The sequence below is a fragment of the Crocodylus porosus genome, unplaced genomic scaffold (assembly GCF_001723895.1).
Source record: "Crocodylus porosus isolate Cpor-Errol unplaced genomic scaffold, CroPor_comp1, whole genome shotgun sequence".
NCBI classification, from domain to species: Eukaryota; Metazoa; Chordata; order Crocodylia; family Crocodylidae; genus Crocodylus; species Crocodylus porosus.
Genome location: NW_017728913.1, coordinates 7,254,987 through 7,277,484, shown reverse-complemented (window position 1 = coordinate 7,277,484; position 22,498 = coordinate 7,254,987). Strand labels below are relative to the sequence as shown.

Here is a 22,498-nt window from a genome sequence, read left to right as displayed (position 1 = left end):
TCTAGCCTTGCTGCATCAGACACCACCTGTATGAGACCCATTACGTGTGTGTGTATGTGTGCATGCATACGTGTGTGTGTGTTAGTGGTGGTCAGAAGACGATCATATCCATGTTGAGACAAGCAAAAGGACAGTTGCATTTTAAACATACATCCTCCCAACCCAATTGCAGATAACATCATATGGGAAATAAAATTAACTCCTTCAAGGGAAGATACTCCATGTTACTGCATGTTTGTAGTTGCAAGTGAGTCTAGCCTGATTCTCCATTGCATCATTCTTATTAAATAACTTGGAGGGTTTTTATATATAAGATCTATTGGACATGTTAGTGCAACTTTTATTCTTTGAAGCCTCACAACCTTCAAGTTAGAAGTCAGTTATTGATAGTGTATTCAAAATATGGTGAATGTCCACATAGATACTATGTAACAATAGGCCAGCAAGCATCCAAATAAATCATTAAACAAAAGATGCGATGATTTCAATGAAATGGTCATTTCAAGGGAATTTAAATCACAGGAGCTTATTATGGTGTCTTGTAAAGTACCGAGGATGTCCCTGAAATCATATTGAAATGATTTTAAAATACGCAACTGGATGAGTACTTGGGTAAAGACAAATATTCAAGAAGTTTTATTTTTGCCTTTCAGTTCCCTATCCCTACCAATTCTGCTCTGTCTTTATAGTAAGAGGCTGATATTCCACCCAGTGTCCTCTGAGATTTGCCAAGTTTTCTGTGCAGCTGTGCCCCTTGATTTTGTGGCAGAAGGCCCAGAATTATATGTCGCTACAGTCCTTAGGAATCTCCTTTCTCCTTTTAGCAGGGCTGGAAATTTGAGGGAGAAAAAAAGTTGTATTCTGTCTCCAGAAAACCATGAAAACAATGAATGACCCTACTGTACCCAGTCCCCACATCCTAATGCTCAGTCTTTTTGATCACATCCAGTAGTGGTAACATGGTCATCAGTGAAATGGCATGCTGACACACAAAACTTCAAAGCTTCAGAGATCCCACTAAGGTAATTGGGAAGTATTCATGCCTCTCAGAGTTCAACTTTCAGAGTGCTTGCTGAAAACCAGAAGTCAAATTTTAAAAGATTCAAAATTACCTAAATCCCATTTTCAAAAGTGATGTAGATGCTTAGCAGGTCAGGCCAGTAGAAATTGAAAGTCCCATTGGCTTTCAATAAGACTTAATCTCTTAAATTCCTGTGTCACTTCTGAAAATGGGATTTAAGCTTCAAAGTTACTTAAAATTTTCACAAGTGTTTATCTTCAGACAAATATACAGCAAACTGCACAAGGTTATTTCTTGTTCACATCTTGGAGTTATTTTAGCCAATATAAAAGCTAGTAAAAGAAAGCTTTAATTATATGAGTATGAAGCAAATGGAAGAGAGCCGTGAAATTATTCATATGAGGATGTAAATGCTTTGGCAACTAAGAAGCATGGAGCTAGTAAAGTTATTTAGTTTCAGGCCTGTTCTGTTTAAGGAGCTGAGTTCAATGATTGTGCTCTCTGAAAAGTAACATTTTTTAAAATTCTCATTGTCCCTCTTTGCTCTTTGCCTACCTACATTTTATTTTGGTATGAATAAAATAACCTTCCTACATACCCCTTGTCTCTTTCTCCTCATGTCTCTTGAGCTCCCACTTCCCTTACAATTTGTCCCTTCTCTAAAATATCCTTTCCTGCTCTTCCTATTCAGACTCTACAGGTAAATCCACAACTGTATTCTCTTCTTAATTGATAAAGCAGCAATTATTTTAAACAAAATTACCTCCATTTACCACAAATCTGCATGAATTTATTAATGCACAGCTACTTATATGGTTAGATGCTATACATTCAGGGGAGATTTGTTACATTCATTGCACATAGGTGAGATGGAGATAAATAGTCAGTCATAGAGATTGTCATTTAATTTCTTCAGGCTGTATTGAAAGATCCCCCTAAGAAGCTTTTGCTCTAGAATAAAAGACAAAACTGGGCATCATTATTTTCAGTTGGGTCCTTTATAGTTGATTTCCTCTATTTCATTTGTTCAGTTTCATTTGTTTTGTTCTATTTTTGTCTCATTTTGTTTTTCTTTTTTCTTTGTTATGTTTGCAGGGGTTAGTATTGAGGGGGTATTGTTTTGTGTTAAAGTATTTTTTATTATATATTCAGTTCAATTTTTTAGAGTCTGTGATACCCCCCATTGATCAGACCTAAGCAATGTCAGAAAGAAGCAATGGTACTTGAGTGAGTTAGTAGTTCCAGTTTAGGGAGGTGCTTAGAGTCATAGTTTGAGAGACATTATTTTGGATGTTAATCAGCTAAGACATTTCAAACTTACTTTCCTTGGAACTACATTGAGCAGCCCTTCTGGGTGTTAATATTCTAGTAATTCTGGGCATTACCATCCCTGTAAATTGCTTCCAATTTGTCAGTGCCTCATTATTTCTATTATTAATTATTTGTATTTCCATATCACCTAGGAGCCTACTTGTGGACCAGGAGCCCATTGTGCAAACAACTTTGAGGAGTGTTCATTAAAGAGATTTGCAAAATACTGTATTTTTAGCTGCTTCCTGCAGCAAACATCCATATGTTTAACAGAACTGGTAAAAAATGGGTATGTTTCAGAGGACGGTAGCTATTATGGTGACTGTTTTAGTGAAAATATTAGAACAAAATCATTTCAGCTCTCCCATTTAATTTTGGTTGGGTCTTATTTCATTTAATTTCACTTTGACGTGTGTATCACACTATTTATTTTAATGTTATATTTTGTATTTTATGCTTTATGAAATACCATCTCTTCTCACATACCAAATGTTCCTAAATAACACAGGCCACTTCTTTTTGGAAGGCAGAAGGTAGGAAAAAAGATTTATCCAGAGCCATGGCCAAATTTAGAGCATCTGTGAAAGGATCAGTATTGGACAGATCCCTCACTGCTTGCTGATGGGGAGAGAGAAACTGGTAGTCATTTATCCTGGTAAAGAAAATCTGGTAAAGAAAAAGCTTCACCACTTAAGATGTGCACACCAATTTGTGTGTGTGAAGAGGGGTGAGGGGGCTGATTTTTGGGAAGAAGTCTGTGTGATATACATGTAAACATGCTATATTCTATTTAATATCTTCCTTTTGGTGCTTTACAGAATTTTCATTCTTTGATCAATCTTGAAATGTTGAATTTTTGTTCTGATTCGGAATGAACACAAATTTTGAAATGTCAGAATTTTCCATGTGACACACATTCCATTTTTCAACAGGCATTAATGTTTAAACTGCTGGTGTACCTGTGCTTTGTCTTGCATCAGGATCCAGAATATGTCTGTTCTTTTTGTGCATTTTTTGATTCTGGATGTGGAGGACAATATGTGCTTAATGATTTCTGGTACATAGATCCTGTAGACAGAATTGCTAGTTCAGCTGCACTATGGGAACACCAGCATTGCATATGGATAACAGACTTTCCATGTTTCAATAAAATGTCTACATCTTTAAGACAGACGAGGTTTTTGGGGTACATCTGAATTTTAAAGAGATATCTTTAAGTATCTTTAAGAGATACTTTGGGGAAGGTAATACCTCTTCAGAAATGGATAAATGGAAATATCTGTGCATGTTACAGTGATACAGTGAACCTGCTCTTCTAATGCCTTTGGGATGTATTGAATTCACCTTTCTAATCACCTCTCTATCACCTGTGTCTGGAATCTGTGCAAAAGTAGAGATATCCCTTCTAGGAAAGTCTAAAACAGGCTGAAAACTACTATATTGCATACATCATTTGCACTGGTCTAATAAAAGATATCAGATTTACCCAAAGAACCTTGTCTGCTTATGTCCTTTGGCCAACATGGCTACAACCTACACCCCTGTACCACACACTAATTTTGATGAGTGGTGAATAGCTGTCCTAGGTGCAAACCTGTAGATAATGTAGCCCTGTCAACCTAATCCTGCTTTTATTAGGTCCGTTTTTAATACTAGTGACTAATTTGTACTGCTATTTAGGTAGACATCTACTTGCTTCGTGGTAGGAGAGTGTGAGCAGCCTGGAAGTGACCACACTCTCCAGCTGTCCTAAGAAGGTTGTCTGGGGGCTTTAGGGGCCCCAACCCTGCACACCCCAGGAATTCCCATGCAGAATCAGGCCCCTCAAACCCCAGGAACACCTGTCCAACTTTCCCAGCTTATAAAGAGGTGCCCTGGGAGAGTCTTGGGGCACATCTCCATATGAGGGCCAAGTCAGGGTTTCCCAGTTTATTGAGATACAAGGATGTCCAGGATATGTTGGGAAAACCAAGGTTTCCCCTCCTACAGAGACATGTCCCCAGAGATTCCCAGGGGTGCATCTCTGTAAGAGGGGAAAGTTGGGTTCTTCTCTGTGAGAATATGCTGACTCCACTCACATCAATCTCTTCTTGCAAATGATGCTCTTTCATTAATCAGCAGATGTCATTGTACACCTGCGACTTGGCGGCACCTTTTAAAATCCTCTACATTGGCATTTACCCTTATTTTCTTCTATTTCACACTTCTGTCACTACCAAGAGAAGTGCCTAAAGTGCCAGGACTGAGAGACCTAACCCTACACAGGAATTCCCAAGCACCAAGTCCCTCAAGCCCTGCAAGAGCAAGTAACCTGTTGTTCTGCAGCATTAATGGATGAGACAACAGGCAGTGTGTTTTGCATAATGAAGTGGATCATCTGTGCCAGGACACATCCTGGCATAGTTGACCTTCATTTGGTGGTGTCTGTTTCTAGCGTAGTTCTGTCTTACCTTCTGGTTTGCTCCTGGTGTGCTCATTTAATGGATGAGGCTCACTTATGAGGGGATCCAGCAATGCAAAGTACCTTACCATATGATTTTTGTGATTACATATATTAATTGGTCAGAAGCCTAAACAAAGCTAGAAATAGGAGGGATTCATTCCACCAAACAAATATATTCTAGTAAAAAAGTGAAACGTAAAAAAATCTCTTCACTGCCAGTTGTACAATACTGCAATGATTAACTCCTCTTAATAGGTTGCAAGTCCTTCTATGCTTGTTCTATCTTTTGCTTTCATTTACGAGAACTACTGCATACTGCCTTTACCTCTCTAAAAATACCCCAAATTATTCCACATGTATTATGTTTGAAGTATAACTAGCTGAAAAATGAAGAAATTCCACTAGAATTTCTAAATTTTGAAGTTGCCCTAGTTCTGCATACTTTTTCCATTCTTCTGTGTTTTTCTGTACTTTTTAAATTAAAATTTGCATTTTTTGAATATTTTTATTGAAAATCTTTTTAGTTTAAAAATATTTTGAAAACCATGTTGGTAAAGAGTGTCATGGAGAGTTTAGGCAAAATCAGAAAATATAGATAACAGTTATCCCAAGGAGTTTTACTTTTGAGAAACAGGAAATACTCCAATAGATATGTTTTTTCTAAAAAAGACAAATTAACAAATGTTATATTGAAGTCAACACTGTAAAGAGTAATATGTACAGAGATAATAAAGATACTCCCAGGTAGCTAGAGGTCTTTTTTATGAAGAAACAGGAACCATATACTAACTAGAAAAAAAAAGCTGGTCATACTTCTTTTAATGAGGTGTGCCATTATAGCAGACATTGGCTGCTGTTAGATGTACAAATAGCATTGCCAAATACTGAGAGTATGTCTTTCATATATATTTGGCAAGGTAGGCTGTAAGTTGTCCTCTTAAATCCTATAGTGCACTTTATTTGGACATAGACCAGATGCCTAGTTGGAAAGTGCAGAAAACACAGAACATATATATGCTCACTTTTTGGGATTGCTGGATAATGACCTCCACTGAAGAAAGCCTTCTTTCAAGATTGCATTACCTTCCAAATTGTTTTCAAGTACAGTCCAAGGATTGTATTGTTTGGGTTCCCAGTTAGTAGGGGTGTGTGAAACGGGCCGTATTCGATTTGGATTCAGCCCAAATTGGGGACAGTGATTCGATCAATTGATTCAGATCACTGTCCCTGATTCAATTCAGACGAATCCAAATCCGAAGATTTGATGCTGATTCAGAGAATCAATGATTTGGCCATAGACACAGCTTTAAATGTTGTTTCTACATACCTCGAGGTATCAGGTGCAGCTCATGAACACTGTGATGCTGGGGCAGATGGAGTGTCCCACAAGAGTGTCCTATGCCCTCTGGCAAACCCAGAAGTGGACTGGAAGTATTTCTGGGCCACTTCCAGGTCTGCTGCTGAGCATGCGGGCCCCTCCCCCATGCCCTTCCTGGCTCAGCGATCAGCCACGGCGGGACCCTAGGTGCTTCCCCAGACCCAGGAGGCACCAGTTGCTGAGCTGGAAGGGAGCAGGGGGCCCCCGGTATGCTCCCCAGTGGACCCAGAAGTGGACTGGAAGTGTTTCTGGTCCACTTATGGATGCTGAGCATGCTGGGGACCCCCCATGCTCCTGAGGGATACTCCATCCGCCCCAGCATCTCAGTATTCATGAGCTGCCTGGTACCTTGATGTATGTAGAAAAAAACATTTAAATTTGTGTCTATATCCGAATTGCTGAAAATTTCTGAATCTCTTCAAATCAATTCAGAGGGTTCTGATTTGATTCAGAAAGATTAAAGGGTCTCTTGATTCGATTCAGATTTGGAGATTCGGCCACCGAACCAAGCCAAATCTCCACCAAATTGAATCAGGGGCTGGAACTTCACACAGCTCTGTCAGTTAGGGATTGCTTCTCCTGTCATGCTCTAGCTTGATGCCTGAAATCAGAAGGAGTGTTTGAATTAAAAGCCCACTTATTCAAACCTCTGTGGATTGATGCTAAGCATATTTGTTGAAAAGGTCTCAAGCCTAGAATTGTGTTTTCCAGCTACACTGGAAAAGCCCTAGTTAGTTGCCCTAATAGTTCCAGGGTTAATCTATTTTTAGCAACCTTTACTGAGTCTTAGATTGGGTTCTGAAGTCTTTTAATTGACAGTACCTCAATTTGTTTAGCTTAATGTTGTATGTGCTCTTGCAGTCTGATAAGCCTATTTGGTATATCCAAAGATGTGCTATATTATAGGATGAAGTCAAAGAGAATTAGTTATTAAATCATATATTAACAGTATTAAAAAAATTAAAACGTAGAGCATACTACAATTAGGTATTAAATAAAAAGGAAATGCCTGGTAACCTCATTTTAAAAAACCTAGTAACATTTTTAAAAATCTATGAAATTTATTCATACAACTGAAAAAATGTTAATTACAGTTAAGGTTGCAAGCCAAATCCATCCTTCATATCCCCTCACCAACTGTAGTAGAATGATTTCAGGGGTGAATTTGAACAGTGAAAATTAATATGTGCTTGTATTGACTCTTGTGACTCAAGATTTGAGAGTTTCACCAATCAGTATGCTGAGTGTCTGGGGGACCCTCATTGTGTCCTTTGTCCTGTGTTTATTTTTCTTCATGAGCATTGTGCTGCCTCCTCTCTCTGAGGATTAATCATCTAAAAGTTTCTATCAGAGCACCAAACAGCTTGAATCAGGGAATATTCAGAAAGCACTGCCCAAACCCATTGGGCTTGTCTTGACTGAACAGTTAGGTTGACTACTAATTCAATTCATAGAGTAGGTCACTTTACTTAAGTGTATACAAATCAACAATATGCCCCAGAAATCTGAATAGCGCTTATGAGTGGGTATAGTATATTGTATTAGTTTTGATAAATAAATGGACATAGGGAATCAAAGGTGTTAACACAACTCTATCACTGCAACACTGAGCTAATGTGGCTCAGGATTCTGAGTATAGAAATCTCAGCTAATTTAGTCCCATGGCAGCAACTTCCATTAAAGATGTTTAACCTTTGCATGAAAGAGCCAGATAAAGATAGAGAAACTTTTATAGCATTGTAAATGTAAATATTGAGAGAGGCTATCATATTCCTTATTTCCTTTTCCTGCAATGGTAGGAAACCAAACTGTTTGACAGTCTTTTAGCTGGTGCTAAAGATATTAATAAATGTCCTTTTTGTATGGGACAGAGGTTTTAGTTGGCTGTGGTTGATGTTGCTGCAGCTGTTAAAGTCTCCCTAGAAGACGAAAGACAAATATAAACAAAAGGGGAGTGAAAACAATATAAAAGATAGAAAATGCAGCTTTTGCCCCTGCTAAGTCCCTTATTTGCAATTTCCACTCCTGGGGAGATGGGGTTAAGACATAATCTTAACAAGTACTGTGAAGGCAAAATTATACTAATACTTAGCTATCTATGGTATCTTGGCTACCTAAAAATAAAGTAGCAAAGAAAAGGGGGACATGAGGCAGAAAGTGAAAGTATATCTTTTTGTCTGAACAAATTCACTCTTTCTCTTCCTGGCATTGTTTACTGCAAGTAACTTCACACACAGTTCAACAGCTAAGTTTCCAGTTCAGGTAAGCCAAAGAGAACCCAGTTAACTACTGCAAGTACCTCAGAGCAGCACAAAATGGGAAAAGCAATCTACAAAATATTTTAAATGATGGAGGGGCCTTCTGCATCATTCTAAAAATCAGAGTGTTGGCACTGGATTTATGACCCAAATACCTTGCCATAATGTATGACACTACATTGCCATAAGATGTTGCTACAATGATGTAGCGTCTTATACAGATGCCTCCACTGATAGCAGATGAGAATGATGCAAACAATTCTGTATCTACCAGTCCAAGGCTGGTCCCAGAGGGAAAGTACATCTCTGGCCAGTGCATGAGCTTCACCCTGAGGCTCTTTCTTGAATGTCAGATGTTAGCAGCCTGGAGGTCAAGGGCCACCTCCACCAGTGGGGTGGGTGAGACAAATTGGTGGTGTGCCTTCTGTCCATGGTGGCCCCGGGTTCCCCTCTCAGGGCCCCTTTGTTGCTCTGAAATCCATCCTTTTATATTCTTTCTCCCCTCTGATGACCAGGGATCCTGGTTTTCTCTGATTTAAAAAAATCCCCAAGTTTTGGTTTAAAAAAGTAATCCAAAATCCACATTTTTCCGTGATTAAAAAGAAACACACTATTTTAATGGTGTTTTGTTTAAATCATAGGAAAATGTGGCTTTTGGGTTACTTCTTTTAAACTGAAAACTGGGGATTTTTTTTAATTGGAGTACACCAGGATCCCTGGTCATCAGAAGGGAAAAAGAATATAAAAGGATGGTTTTCAGACTTGATGACCAGCAAAGGGGCCCTGAGAGGGGAGCCTGAGGCCACTATGGACTGAGGACACACCACCAATTTGTCTCACCTACCCCACTGGCAGGGGTGGGCCTTGGCCCTCAATGTCCAGGCTGCTGACATCTGACATTCAAGAAATGGCAGATGTCATTGCTGACATTTCTTGAATGGTCCACATTTTTCCATGATTAAAATGAAACACCGCTAATATAGTGCATTTACATTAAAATGAATTACATTACACTTCATTAAAATGAAACACCACTATATAATATAGTTTCATTTTAATCATGGAAAAATGTGGATTTTGGGTTACATGTTTTAAACTGAAAATTGGGAATTTTTTTTAATCAGGGAAAACTAGGATCCCTGCTGATGACTCTTCATTCCCAGGCATCATTGATTGGTTTCCCTGTGGTCATCATACTGTTCACGTTCTGTCCTGTCAACATATTCCTTTGTTTCACAAACTCATCACATGCACACATCTTAATTTGGTTATTTACCAGTCCTCCTAATTTGGTCTGTCCACCAAAACCAGAAATCCCAAGGGCTCTGCAGTCGGGCAGGCACTGTGACCCGATGCTACCTTATCTCCCGTTATGGAACAGTGTGGTACACATCTTCAGTTTCCCAGCCTGTGTGTCTGCTGGCTTCAGATACAGTGGGTCTTGAAGGAAACTTTGTCACAAGCAGGCTTTTAGAAGCCAATTAACCCTTGCCATTGCCCTGGACCATTGTTCTAATGCATCTCTACTCTACCTATCAGCCAATTCATAAAAGAAAATCTCTGAATATCATTTTCTAGCCATCAAGAGGGGAAGATTAGTCCAAGATCACTTCTATTAATAAAAACAAGTTCACAAGATACTATATGTATTATTTTGTGAACAGTTATATGTGTCTGTATATACATATGTATGTGTGTATGTATGTGTATATATATATATATGTATATATTTGTGTATGTGTGTATATGTACATATACATATGCATGTATATAGATATATAACAACTCACAAAAACCTTTGTAGCAGAAGATGAATTTAGGGGCTCAATACTGCACCAATGGCGATACAATGGGAACTGGCCAGAGGCCTTGAGGAAATGCTGGCTTGCGTGTCTCACTCCCTTCTAATATGCAATGACACTATTCCATGTACCTGTCAAGTTCATATATTCAGCACACTGGTCTCCATTTTCTGACACCGCTGTTGCCATTCACTAGAGACAAGGGTTGTCATCAGTGGTTTAGTAGTCACGCTCAGGCATTATCAGATCTACTGTGTATAGTAAGACCTAGACATACAGGTGATATTTAAGCAGTTTGAAAATTTGACTCTGAGGGCAAACATGCATGTGAGATAATAACAGAAATTTACAGATGTGGAAATAATGCTGCATCCCATCCTAATATTAGGTGAATCCATAACTCCCAAAAATGACTTCATTGTCATAATATGTTTTATTTCTTATGGTATAACTTATTTTGAAAAAATGTTCATTCCATTTATTATTTTACTTTGATTAGACACCTTCCTAAGAATCCAACAGGAAAATCTAGCAGCAGGATTTAGGGTGAAGCTTCTTCCCACCCATGCAGAGTCCCACAGAAAAACTTTACAGCTTTCAAAGACATTTCCTCCTACTCTATGTTTGCGATGTAAATGAAGACTTCCAGTGACTGCAGTGGTCAGACTGTCTTTATAGTGAAGGATGATGCCCATCAGCTTCTAATTAAGTGCAAACCTACTTCTACAAACCCTCTTAATATTCAATCACTTCTCTTCTATCCTTATAGAAAAAATCAACACCAACAAGAAACCTCACACAAGCCCAAATATCTGTGCTTAACCTTGAAAAACATTTAGAGTGGTAAGTGATAAGTGACTAATCCAACATTCTCTTCTCTTCAAGAAATGTTATAAAAAGAGGGATTGCTTTTAAATGCCAACTCACCATCTTTTCCATTAAAATACTTGGGTCATTTTTGATCACAGTTGTTTTACTGTTTCTCGGGCAATTTAGACGGTGTTTTGGTTCCATTGCAATCTTGCTGTGTAACGTTGGTCAAGTGCTCCAGTTTTCGATGTTGCTAAATGTAAATATTAATTCTTGCCTTCACAGAGAGATCACTTATAGAAGTTATTCAGCGACAGATGTGCTCCTATAACTACCTAGCAGTGTTTGCTGGAATAAGCCTATCCTACAACCAAGTGTTGATGATCACCATTTGGATAATTGAGAGCGGCATGGTCAGTGGGTGTTGAGTAGTCTTAACAGAAGAGGCCAAGAAATGCCCAAACTTGAGAAGAAGTTTGCAGCTGTACTTCCTTACCCTTCTTTTAAGGTTTGGTTTTGTTGTTTGTTTAAAAAGAAACAACTGAATGCCCAGAGAAGGGACTACATTTGAATTTTCTGAAGTAGGGACCTGAGTTGTCCAACAAGTTGAAAGGAACCTGCTCACAAGCCAAAGAAAAACCTATAAGCAATTAACATTAACAAATAATTTTAACATCTTCAAAAAGTTACTTGGGGTAATCTCCTTTCCTGGGATTGATCTCTGCTATTTTGTCATCCAAACGCTTTTTTTTTAAGTTTTACTTTAATATAATTCATTTCAGAAGGGGTAATGTAATGGGAGGATGTTTAAATTACAGTACTATTGATACAATAAGACAGGGTGTTGCAATTAAGCCCACAAGAGAAGCACAATCAATGGGCAAACAACCCTAAGCACTGTTAGATCATACTTATCTCATTGATGTATAATAGTGGTAGCATTCAGTAGAAAAAATTTACTTGATGCATGCTCCTTCATAACTCATTTACTAGAATTAACCTACTCGTATAAGATAGTGAGAAAAAATTACCTCCTACATTCAGACATAGATAATATCAGATGATAGTATCTCAATCTATCACAAGAAGAAAGTTGTAGAGCCTTAACAAGTGCCTTTTTAGGAATCATTTAACTGTAGATAAAAATAAAATTGCACAAGTAATTAAGCACTACTTTGATCTAAATAATACTCTTGATGTAACTAAAGATATAATTTGGGACACAGCTAAAGTGGCTCTTGGGGCTGCTTTATTAGCAATGACTGAATGAAAGGAGGGAGAACTTAGCAGACTGTTGAAAGAACTGGCAATTCAGTAAAAATGACATACAAAAATATCTAATGGAGATATTTAAAAGGGAAGGCAATTAAAATTGTTTTCACCAGTAAAATTGGAAAAAGAATCTATTTGTCCATAAGCAGATAATATATGAAAAGGGAAGTAAAACTGACAGATTATTGGCATATAGATTATGAAGACTGAAGAAATAAAGATTAACTCATCCAGAAACAACAACAAAAATGACAGAAAAAGAGGGGGAGTAAGGAAGTAGGAGTGGAGTTTTTGCAGCCTACATTTGCAGAATGCTTAAACAGTTGTATACAAGTCATAATGGTACTTATTTGCCAAACAGAGGGAAAAGTCTCCTGTCTTATATCCCCACGCCCGGAAAAAAACTGCATTTAGACATAAAATTTTGGAATAGGCAGATCTGGGGAAGAAAAATAAGGGAGAATATGGAAGTCATGAAATCATGGAAATCACTGTCCAGGTGGACTCACATCATCACATAGCTGGTCCAGATTGTCCAGTAGCCCAACATGGGCCCTGATTCACAAGATCCTTATTATATATACAATGCTAACCATAGTCTTATTGGGTTCATTATGAATTTAGGCTAGATGTAATGAAAAAGTTGTGTGTCTACAAGTGTTGCAACACCTAATTTTTTATATTTGCTCCCCAGAGTGCTATCTAAGCCCCAGAATGAACTAACTAGGCTTTCTTTGTGGTGAATAGGGAGATTTAAGCACCTCAGAAAGGTCAGCCAAAGAAAATCTGTACATACAGTGAATAATAACCAGTCTAGAACTAGCCAATGGAAATGAAAACTACAGACATACATGTAAATTCTTCATCCCTGGAGCATAGGTGCCTCTACCTACTTGGGATCCAGAGTCTAAAGGCCTCTCTTAAGAATAGGCATCTATCCTCTTTGAAGGGCTTATCTGGTATCTGCTTTAAATTGGAGGCAAAGGTGTCGGCGTTGGTGTTGCTGCCGCCCACTCTTCATATAATATTATAGAGGTTAAAACACTTCTCCAGAAAATGAGAAAACTGGGCCCTCCTTACTTGAAGGTATTCAGACTCAGATCCCCCACATCTCAGGAAACAGCCCCAAATTTCCACCCCTTTTGCTGAAGTTGTGCAACTGTGTACAAAGGAATTCAGGATTCATGTGGCTAAAAACATAAAACCTGACCATATAGTTCAGTAGTTAGGGCATTAACTTGGGAGTGGCAGGAGAATCCAGTCTTTAATCCCTGATTGCCATCAGCCTTTCCTTGTCTAATGTAAAATATATAAATGGTGAAAGAATCAAGGACTTATACAAAAAAACTAGTCCCAGATCATTGCTCTAGCATCTCGGCCATGTTGCTCTCTTAAAGAAGGAATATAGTAATTCAGGTTCTCTTTAAACATTTAAAATCAACTCTTTTTGTGTGTTTATATATATATAGCAAAAGTAGGTAAGAAATTAAAAACCAAAGTCTAATTAACTGAGCCTAATATTTTAAGAGGCATTTAAAGTAGAGACACATACTAGTTCTTCCCCACAAGTAGTATGTTATACCAACATAATCTTAAATTTATCCTAGAGCTGTTTGGAACTACTTGGGAATAAATGTACCTCTGTAGAAATGAGGAATAAATGTATCTGTAGAAATGAGGGTTAGTTTGCAAACAGTAGTTTTTGAATAACTGATTTGTAACTTATTTCAGCCAACTCTGGGCAAGAAGTCTGTTGATTCAAGTGGGCTAAGAACTAACCGTTGTATATGCAGTGTTTTGCATGTCCAAACAAAACATGACCAAAGTTTAAAAGTGTAGAACTTTTATATAGCAAAACAATCATTGGTTCACCTTGCCTGGACAAGATTGTTTCCTACAGAACAGGGTATGTATGCTCTGTCATGAACACTAATAATGCCAGAAAATTGAAGTATTGGCTATAGAATACATACAAAAGGTTTTCATTTATTAAAATTACAATGAATGTTCCAATTCTTTTTCCAGTTCCTTCTCTAAAATTATTCCATTCATGTCTCATGATTCACATGTCTCAGATCTGATTAAATAAATTTTGGAATTTAAAGCAGAAAAGGATATGATCATGCATAGGATTAAAGGCGCCATTGAAGTCAGCAGCTGTTACATTTTCAGTGCTAAGCATGCATGCTGAACAGAATGGCCAATCTAAAAACTACACAGGCAGCCTATCTTAGTTAGAATACTTAGACACTCATAGTGTATGAATGTGCAGCACTGCTGTTTTAACAGTCCTGTATTGGTGCAAGATTTGGAAAGATCCAATTCCAGAATAAAATACAGAATAAAAGAGATTTATCTGATATACCATATGCATATTCTAAATAATGTTTTGAGCTTAATACTAAATGGTAGAGCACTTTAAAGTGAAAGTATTCAACAGTTATTTTTTTCCTGTTGCTATTTCTAGATATAACTTTCTTCTGCAATCCCATGTCCTGTTTAGTTTCTCCAGTTGGAAAAGAGAGAAAATAACTTTGACACAGAGATGATGGAGCTAAGCAACAGACTTTGGTGTTGGATCCAGAATTAAGCAGCGTTCAGGTTTGAGGTTTTGGTGTAGTGCTCATTGTGGAAAGGGCTAGCTGCAAAATTAGTATCCAGATTAAAACTTGCTGTAGTTTGGATGTTGTTTGATTTAGACAGGTTTACTAAGCAAGAGATAAAAGTACAAGGAATACAAGGATTGTTACAAAGAGAAGCTTTACAAGTAAATGGCAAAGCTTAAAGCACTTACCTAATGTGGAAATGTTTTTCTTTCCTTGATTCTTCTGTTAAAATGAATTTTATTCGCTTACGCTGACCAGAAAGGGAAAAAAGTAGGTATTTATATCTCGCTTCCATTAGGTAGAACCTGAAAAAAAATGAAGCTATCTCTGCCCTTCATGAGCTTCTGGAAGAAAGATAATTTCCCCCTTTCATGGGCGTAGCTGGTTTTTAGGAGGGCATGTCTAGTGATTTGTTGCAGCTGGGCATGATTATTGACATGTATTCCCTTTCTCTGCATAATGACCCTTTCTACAAATTTTGAAAAAAAAGGAGGAGAGCACCCTGAAACGGAAGAGGGTCACCAAATATATGAGACCGCGCAATCTTGCTGCACCTCGAACTGAAAAAAAAAAGCAAGGTACAGCTTCACTTGTTTTTATAGATGTCTGTGTCAGAAGGAGATGCATAGGGAAGCTGATAAGCCGCTAGGGGTAAAGCCAGAAGTTATGTTTGTCACATGTTTAGCCCCTGAAAGTGCTGTAAAGCTGTGATGTGCATGTGCTGCAGAGTATGGGGGTGTGAAATGGGCCATATTCAATATGGATTTGGATTCAGCCCGAATCAGCAACGGTTATTCGATTCGTTGATTCAGATCACTGTCCCCAATTCAATTCAGCCAAATCTGAATCTGAAGGTTTGATGTTGATTCGACCATAGATACAGCTTTAAATGTTTTTTCTCCATACCTCAATGTACCAGACATGGCTCATGAATACTGTAATGCTGGGGTGGATGAAGCATCCCGCCGGAGTGTGGGGGGCCCCCCCATGTGCTTAGTGATGAACCTGGAAGTGGACCAGAAGTACTTCCAGTCCATTTCTGAGTTTGCCCAGAAGTGTGTGGGGTTGCCCCATGCACCCCCCCCAGCTCAGTGACTGGTGCTTCCTGGCTCTGGGGGGGGGCACCTGGGGTCCCCCAGCGGCTGATCACCAATACAGGGGAGCACAGAGTCCCCCCAGGGCACTCCCTGGAAGTGGATTGAAAGTACTTCCTCCCACCCAGCTCAGCCCAGGCAAACCTCAGTTGGCAGCTCTCACTCCCTTCCCTGCCTTCTCCCTTCCTGTAGACAGCCCTGGAGCTGGAAAGGGGGAATGGGGATGAGACTGGGGATAGGGGAGAGAGGTGGTTCCTCAGTGCAGACTCCTCAGGCTCAATTTCCCACCGTGCCTCTTTCTCCTCTTTGGGAGGAGAGGGGGGCTCTCTAACTCATGGCACTGTGTGTAGAGCACCATGAGTTAGAGTAGGAGCCTGCAGGTCTGTCAGCACCCTTATTTCCCCACTGAAAACAATTTTACATTATAGTACTTCACCAGGAGAGAGTAAGAACTAGGGCCCAGGGTATGGGATTGCCCACTCCTTTCCTTGGGAGAGAAATTTTAACTCCAGCTATTGAGAATGGCAAGGTTTTGGACATGAAAGACCAGTATAAGGCCTGTTGTTTTGTAGAGATATGAAAATTGGGTACTTATTTAACTGTCTTTTGTTCCCTTTTAGTTGCTTTAAAAATAATGTTGACATAATTTTTGGCCAATAAGGAGAAATGAGGTGGAAAAGATCTAGCCAAAAAATCACGGGAGGTCTATGAAGAACTAGACACAGCAAATGCAATGAAATCCCAGTAATTTTAATGAGAAGCATGTATAATTTGGATGATGGGAGGAAGACCAGGTAGGTATCTCACAGAAGGTCATTTTTGTGGTTTTCACCCAATGGTTGACCAAGGAGATGAAAGGCTAATTTTAAGGAAGACCAAAGAGCACTTTCATGTTGTATTACCAACAATGGGGGAAAACAGCCCCTTGACAAAAAGATATGGGGGTAAATTGTGAGAGTGACCTTTAGGGTCTCTGGAGTCAGGAAGAAATACAGCAGTAGGGAGTGATGTTATTTTGATGGCATTTACAGTATGTATTTTTGGTTACATATTGCCTTAATAGTAGAACTCCTATTGCAGTTTAAAAGAAATATGCATGTGGACTGAAGACAATATATTGCCTAAAGGTTTCAGAGTTGTCTTCACACACCTCACAAAAAATGTAAAGGGAACATTAATTTCCAGTGACACACACAAACCCTTATATATAGTCATACATTGATGCCCATTTTGCCTGTCATTTGTCTTGACTGTCTGTCTAGATTGCAGTCTCTTGAGGTAAGAATCTTTCCTTTCTATCTACAGCACTCTAGACTCTATTGGCATTTAACAAATAATATCTAAGTCAAATTTTGATTGTCTTGATATTTCTGGTACAGAAGCCAAGCAGAGAAAAAAGAATCATTAAAAAAAATGGGGACCTTCTACAAACTCTAAAGTAGCAGGAAGGGTGTACGAGGATTTTTTTCTTTACTTTTAAAGAAGTGTGTCTGCATGTGGACATGAACAGTTTTGCAAAATACACTTGGGAATGATGTAGCCTTGTATATTATGCAAATTGCCCTGTTAAAAAGTGGAGGTGATATAGCTACTCTATGGCATTCAGCAGCAAACAATTCTCTAGAGAGCTAAATTGTAAGCTTTCTCCATGCTGGACTATGGTCTGACAAGGTTTTACTGAATGACAGACTCCTCCCCTCCTCGGAGAGGAGCTGTGCTCTCTCCACTTCAGGGGAGCTAAATTTAAGCTGAGGACTCAGAACCTGACTCATTGTGGAGGGAGATGGAAGGAGCTTTTCCTCCCTTTTCATTCTCTCTCACACATAGAACAGCTGCTTTATTCACTGAAAAGTGAAAATAGAGCCAATCCCTTTTCTAATTGCTGCAGAGCAGTGGTGACACATAGAGGGTGCACGGGGGTTCACGTGCACTCCCTGAGAGTGCCAGTGCACCCACTGACTGGCTGTGTTTGCCACTTAGGCAATGGGCGGGGGGGCAGGTGGGAGCGCCGGTGACACCCCTTGCAAGTGCCGACTGGGAAGTGGAGCACCGTTGCACTCCCAGAAGCGGCCACAGCCACTCCTGGAAGTGGCTGCAGCAATTGGCTGCAGTGATTGGTCAGCAAGATTGGCCAAGGGGGAAACCCCCCCTCCCCGCATCAGCAGGATCAGCTGCAGGGGGGCTGCACCCCCCCCGGTCACTGACTGGTCACTTGGGAGGCACATGTCCCCCCTGGCTAAGGTGGCACCAGTTGCCCATGCTGCAGACCCTCATTCTCATTCTAGTGAAGATGCAAGCCATTAGTTGATAAAAATCAAGAGTAGGAGAGAAGCCTTTATCATCTGTCACAGTTTTTCCCAACTTTTCTTCTAATTCCTCACTTCCTTTTGCCACGCACCCTGGACCTTAAACCGTAAAACAGAAGCATTTGTCTTGTTTATAGTGAGCAGAGGCTATATATAGCATTTTTATCCTGTCCCATATAAAAAAACTGCTTTGCAGCATGTACTAGTAGCACTGGTGTTAATATACTTTGTTACAGGGAAAAGGCTTTTGTAATAAGCTGCTGGCTGCAGAATGATAGGTCACTGCTAGATTTGTTTTCCTGGGTATTGCTATTGATGTTATGTCACCTGAGAAAATAATTCAATACATTTAGCATGTTTTTCTCTTTGCCCATGAGTAATTTACAACATTCTTATACATATGTATCATTTTAAAGTATTTGCCAAATAATTTCTTCAACTCATTCTTGGCCAGCAGATTGTCGCAAGCAGTTCATTGAAATGTTTGACATTTGAGCTGTGCTGACTGCTTTGCTAAGGATAACTAGGTGATGATGGATTCTTTCTAGTCCCTCACTGGATGGGTGTAAATACTGACATTTATGAATGTGCTAGTTGTATGAAAACTCCTGCTGGAATATTTGTGAAAACTGAATATAAGAAAAGAAAAGGCAAATTCTGTTTTGCTTTTAAGCCAAAGTGCTCAGAAATCTTTTTCGTTCATCTCCTAGACAGTAGTTACCCTCCGCTTTCATTTAAGAAAAAAACAAACATTTTTCCTATGTTCCTCACTTGGAGAGAGAAAAGGCAGTATTTTTGGAAAGTAAAATAAATGTCTGCTCATGGCAACTTAAACTATTTTAATTAACTGGGTAGTGACTTAAAGTCAACATTGAATATTCATGTGTTCCCTTCACATGGCCCTACTGGAACAGTTGCATTCATGCCAGAATTACTAGTTAGAGAAGCAGTTCAAGGATATGTGTAAACCTAATGAAACTCGATGGTTGTTTTTTACTAAACGTGTATTCTCACATGGCTCTGGCCCAACACATCCCAATCCAGGTTCTTCCTGCTCATTTTGGGGTCATGGCCAACCAAACTGCTGATATAGTTAATTACTGGCCATTAGTAGACAGCTAAAGAAGGCTGCATTGTAAATGTGTAGCTAACTTACCTGCACTGTAAAAAGTGTACTGAAAGTGGGTCCAAGGCAATTGGTGAAGTGCAAAAGGAGCTGTATTACTCGGTTTTCAAGGTGAAAATGGAAGTAATGTCAACTATACCTTTTATTTTCTGTTCATAGTTTTAAAAATGAACTTTACCCTCCAAGTGTACTGAGTAGCAGTTCAAATTTCTTAAGTATTGAATTTACATAATTACAAAAAAGTCTCAGACAATTTTAGACTGAAAATTCTTGGCATAAGATTTTGAAAAACTATTAACTTGTTTCAGTATTTTTCTCCTGAATACTCAAAGGCACTTCTCTTCCATGATGGCTCTTTTTACACCAATTTCTGCTTTCAGCTCTGACCATTTTGGCTCTAGAATTGCAGAGGGCTTAAAAATCTTTGTATGGTAGATGACAATTCTATTCACATGTTCAAAAATTGTGGGCACATATTTGTTCAAACTTTCCAGAAATAATTTCCTTCCCACAGACATAAGGAAAACTTCATCCTGACAGCCAGATGTTTTCAGACAGTTATGAACTATTGGAAATGGGAATAGAATGGAAATCATTAAATTAACGGAAATCCTGTAACTTTAAATGTAGCAATTGCTGTTGTTTCTACTATTGCATACCATTGTCTAATTTATTAATATGCCAAAGTTTATTGGGTAAGAGTAATGAAAGCTTAGTACTAGAAAACTTAATTAAATCACTCTTCCATGAAATGATTGTCAAATAGTAGTGGGAGACAAAGATGGGGTTACTGTTTCAATTCCCCAGTTTAAAGGTTAGTTAAAATAATTAGAAGGATTCCATTGTACTTAAAAATAAGAGGAAGGGGTTATCAAAAATGAATTCCCTATTGAATAGCAGCTTCTAGCCCCAGAAAATACTTACTTGAAAAGCTATCTTCTCAGTTTCTGTGTTGCCTCTTTGGGACATTTATGTAGACTCATAATATAAAAATCTTTCTTTCACTTTATGCCACTTTGCATAAACTCTTCATGTAATAGCAAAGCTTATGCAAAAAAAAAAAATTTTAAACATCATAATCTAAAGTACATGTGCTACAACAGCCTCCTCCTCCCCATTTGCAAACACCCCCTCACTTTCAATATTGCAATGAACTTCTTCCCCTTTTTTGCACTTCATGGAAGTCTTTGGCTTGATTTTCCTTACATAGAAATTACCAAAGTTTTGCTCACGTAAAACCTGTATAGATAGTCAGAAACTTATTTTTTCTTATTTAATCAGACAGTAAAACCTTCCTGTGAAACACTCATGGCTAAAGACAAAGTACCATAAGTCTATAATTTGTCTAAATTAGGATAAGATAATAGGCAGCTTTCACTGTGAAGTTTGCATTTATACCCTTTTCCCCCTAAAAACGCTGAGAAACTTCTGTTTTACAGTAAAGATTCTAGTCTGTTCTAAGCAGGCCATGACTTCCAAAGCATTATTTAAATGCCTCAACTGAATAAAAGTATTCTTTCATGCCATTTCATACACTGAAGTACCAAGAGGGTAAATAACTTGCAATATCATTTTTGACTGACTTGACTTTGAAAAAGGCACAAGCTGCATAAACAACTGCTCAGTCGTTAGGTGCTTAACTGCATCTCTAAATGGTCCCATATGTTAGTCTGCTAATGTTGGTAATGATTATAAACATCTCCGTTCATCACATTAATGAGTTATAGCCAATAGAAAAGGACAAAAATCTATAACTTTTCCACAAACTTAGTTAAATGTCAAGGTTTTTAAAGGCCTAGTTAGCAAGTATATTAGATGAGATATGTCAGTTTCCCAATTTACGACTCTGACTTGTCTCTTGTGATTCCTTATAGCCTCTAGCCATTCTCCTCTTACCTGAGGCATTCTCTGGCAAAAACCTGATGCTTCCAGTCATTCTGCATTCTTGTGTTCCTTCAAAAATAATTGGACAGGCACCTCTCCATAAACAATCATCATTAGTCATATAAGGTACACAGATAAGAATACCACGCAAAAAGTTTCAATAGAATGTCTTGAGCCAAATAATAATAATTTGGCCAGCATGCTAAAAATGTGATTGACAGGGAGTTAATTCACTTAACACTTTTTCCAGCAGGCTGTTAAAATTAGTTCCTTGATGCTCAAAAAGTCCTGCTCCCAGAAAAGTGACACCGACATTGACCAGTGAGTTTGTTGCTGTTCAGTAACCTGCTCCATTTCTAGACTATATGATTAAAGTCATTATGGGAACTGTCAGTAGGAGGGAAAAAAATGAAAACTGTCATAAGAAGCAACTGCCGGAAATTTAAGGATTTTTTTATAATGTTAAACTATTTTAAAATATTGTCTGTAATTTTCATATCACAATACCAAGCTAGAAAAATAAAGCTCCAAATAAAAATGAATCCTCTCAAGTTAAAATATAAATGGTATGCATACATTTTCCTTATTTCACATACATTGGAAATCAATTAAATGAATATTAAATTACTTTGTATTTAAAACAAAAATTAGCAAGAAGGTACTATTTTGAAATCCATTCCCATTATGTTTCAACTCACTTGACCAAATAATATAAAGAATTATGCGACTTGAAGAGAAACCAGAGTAAATAATAGGAAAAACCCAAAATTTACAATTAAAAACTGTTGAGTAATGTTCAATAGTAGAAGGTTTTTCAAGTTTTAGAATTACTTGAGTGATAAATAGCCAATTATATGGATAAATAAACATGTCTAAATGTACTGTAAGGCTTAATCCAATTGCACATATGTTCTATGTATGTAGCAATATGTATTTATGTACATTCAATAGATGATAGTTTGGGTGACTCATACTTTTGGCTATCTACTAAAATGCTATATTTTTCATTAAGCCACTGTATGTAAATTTCTAATTTATACTGTATTTAATTTAATGCTTTAGTTAAAAATGTATAAAATACTTTATAGTAACTGACTTGTTGGAATTTGTAAAGCTTCTTTATAAAATCACACACACTTAAACTTAACTTAAATCCTAAGCTATTCAAAGATTTGTTTTCTCTTGCA

The 22,498-nt window shown here is 38.1% G+C and overlaps 1 long non-coding RNA gene across 3 annotated transcripts; it reads left to right on the top strand.

Moving 5' to 3' along the window:
- Window positions 1–10,954: 10,954 nt before the first annotated feature.
- On the top strand, window positions 10,955–21,713 carry LOC109309652. 3 transcript variants are annotated; one of them, XR_002100996.1, is made up of 5 exons: window positions 10,955–11,056; window positions 15,392–15,479; window positions 16,616–16,739; window positions 17,258–17,273; window positions 18,759–21,713. It is a non-coding gene; the product is annotated as an uncharacterized LOC109309652 (long non-coding RNA). The 3 variants fall into 3 exon arrangements; XR_002100994.1 differs by lacking the exon at window positions 10,955–11,056 and having other exon boundaries at window positions 13,967–15,479; XR_002100995.1 differs by lacking the exon at window positions 10,955–11,056 and having other exon boundaries at window positions 13,967–15,479; window positions 16,616–16,789.
- Window positions 21,714–22,498: the final 785 nt, after the last annotated feature.